Raw genomic sequence first — 2500 nt, 5'->3', positions numbered from 1 at the left:
CGGCGAAGCGCGCCGTGACGAATTCCGTACGCCACAATTCCGCGCACTCCAAAAGCGCGCGGATTCGGCGATGGGCACATCCCGCTTCACTCGCCGTTACTGAGGGAATCCTCGTTAGTTTCTTTTCCTCCGCTTAGTAATATGCTTAAATTCAGCGGGTAGCCTCGTCCGACCTCAGGCCGAAAGTAAGGACCGGGACTATTCTTCCCGTTCCGCGCTCGCCGTCGGCGCCGCGCGCCGCCGCGCACCTCGATTCCCGCCCTTGAGCCGCCAGCCGTTGGCCTCTTCGAGGTCGACTCGCCGCCGCCGCGCGGGATTCTGGTCGCGATCGTCGCACATCGTGCCGTGCTGTCTTGAGCGGGACGGGCGCTCGCGCGTCCGACGCCGCAGCAGCCGCGCGGAGAAATCCCCGCGCGGAACGTTTGCAACGCGACCCTGAGGCGGGCGCGGCCCCGGGATTGACCCGAGGCCGCAATTTGCGTTCAGAACGTCGATGCTCAATGTGTCCTGCAATTCACACTAATTCACGCAGCTAGCTGCGTCCTTCATCGACTCACGAGCCGAGTGATCCACCGCCAAGAGCCATCCACGATTGTTTCGCTCGCACAGTGCCTCGCACTAAAGGGTGACAAAATATACCGCGCCGAGCGGTCGGCCAGGCCGACGCTTGAAGCCGGAGCGCGCGGCACCGCGGCACTCGACGCGCAAACATTACCGGGTGACCGAATCGCCGGCCGGCGCGCCGCTCCTCGCGGGTCGGGCGCCGGGTAGCAAAAACTTTTTCTCTCGCTTGTCCGAGTTTCGCGTTCGCCGAAGCGTTTGCGAGACCGTTAATGATCCTTCCGCAGGTTCACCTACGGAAACCTTGTTACGACTTTTACTTCCTCTAAATGATCAAGTTAGATCGTCTTCTCGGACGCCGGCTCGACCGTTGCCGGCCGCGCCAGGTCCAATCGGAGGACCTCACTAAACCATTCAATCGGTAGTAGCGACGGGCGGTGTGTACAAAGGGCAGGGACGTAATCAACGCGAGCTAATGACTCGCGCTTACTGGGAATTCCTCGTTCAAGGGAAATAATTGCAATTCCCTATCCCTAGCACGACCGGGGTTCAGCGGGTTACCCAGACCTGTCGGCCAAGGCGAGCACATGCTGATCCGGTCAGTGTAGCGCGCGTGCGGCCCCGAACATCTAAGGGCATCACAGACCTGTTATTGCTCAATCTCGTGTGGCTAAACGCCACTAGTCCCTCTAAGAAGTTAGACGCCGACCGATTGGGTCGCGTAACTAGTTAGCAAGCCAGAGTCTCGTTCGTTATCGGAATTAACCAGACAAATCGCTCCACCAACTAAGAACGGCCATGCACCACCACCCACAGAATCAAGAAAGAGCTCTCAATCTGTCAATCCTCACTGTGTCCGGGCCGGGTGAGATTTCCCGTGTTGAGTCAAATTAAGCCGCAGGCTCCACTCCTGGTGGTGCCCTTCCGTCAATTCCTTTAAGTTTCAGCTTTGCAACCATACTTCCCCCGGAACCCAAAGACTTTGGTTTCCCGCAAGCTGCCGGAGAGGTCGTAAAACTAACGCCCCCCGATCGCTAGTTGGCATCGTTTATAGTCAGAACTAGGACGGTATCTGATCGTCTTCGAACCTCTGACTTTCGCTCTTGATTAAAGAAAACATTCTTGGCAAATGCTTTCGCAGTCGTTCGTCTTGCGCCGATCCAAGAATTTCACCTCTAACGGCACAGTACGAATGCCCCCGTCTGTCCCTCTTAATCATTACCTCGCGCTCCGAAAACCAACAAAATAGAACCGAGGTCCTATTCCATTATTCCATGCACCATTATTCAGGCGAATCGCCTGCTTTGAACACTCTAATTTTTTCAAAGTAAACGTTCCGGCCGCCGCCGACACTCAGTCAAGGGCACCGGCGGAGAACCGGAGGTGAGGCCAGGACGGCCAGTACACGCCTTGCGACGGACCGGCCGCCTGCGTCCAAAATCCAACTACGAGCTTTTTAACCGCAACAACTTAAATATACACTTTTGGAGCTGGAATTACCGCGGCTGCTGGCACCAGACTTGCCCTCCAATGGATACTCGTTAAAGGTTTTAAAGTGTACTCATTCCAATTACAGGGCCTCGTTTAGAGTCCTGTATTGTTATTTTTCGTCACTACCTCCCCGCGTCGGGAATGGGTAATTTGCGCGCCTGCTGCCTTCCTTGGATGTGGTAGCCGTTTCTCAGGCTCCCTCTCCGGAATCGAACCCTGATTCTCCGTTACCCGTAAGAACCTCGGTAGGCCAGTACCGTACCGACGAAAGTTGATAGGGCAGACACTTGAATGATCCGTCGCCGGTGCGAGACCGTGCGATCCGCAAAGTTATCCAGAGTCACCAAAGGTTGCGGGCCGAAGCCCGGTCGGTTTTTGGTCTGATAAAAGCACGCCTCCCGCGAGGTCGGCGCTTCACGCATGTATTAGCTCTAGCATTTCCACAGTT

At 56.2% G+C, this 2500-nt stretch overlaps 2 non-coding genes and 1 pseudogene across 2 annotated transcripts in view; all 3 read right to left on the bottom strand.

The window, feature by feature from the left end:
* The window catches only part of LOC146142788 (large subunit ribosomal RNA), a 3679-nt pseudogene extending 3497 nt beyond the window's left edge, over positions 1 to 182 (bottom strand).
* A 248-nt stretch (positions 183 to 430) lies between these two features.
* On the bottom strand, positions 431 to 584 carry LOC146142787 (5.8S ribosomal RNA). Its single transcript, XR_014500160.1, has one exon. It is a non-coding gene; the product is annotated as a 5.8S ribosomal RNA (ribosomal RNA).
* Positions 585 to 831: 247 nt separating this feature from the next.
* Positions 832 to 2500, bottom strand: part of LOC146142786 (small subunit ribosomal RNA) — a 1811-nt gene continuing 142 nt past the window's right edge. Inside the window, exon 1 of the ribosomal RNA XR_014500727.1 lies at positions 832 to 2500. This exon is cut by the window's right edge and continues 142 nt beyond it. This is a non-coding gene — a ribosomal RNA (small subunit ribosomal RNA).

The sequence above is a fragment of the Ascidiella aspersa genome, chromosome 5 (genome assembly GCF_963924565.1).
Source record: "Ascidiella aspersa chromosome 5, kaAscAspe10.2, whole genome shotgun sequence".
In the NCBI taxonomy this organism is placed as follows: Eukaryota; Metazoa; Chordata; class Ascidiacea; order Phlebobranchia; family Ascidiidae; genus Ascidiella; species Ascidiella aspersa.
This window is presented reverse-complemented; position numbering and strand designations above follow the sequence as displayed.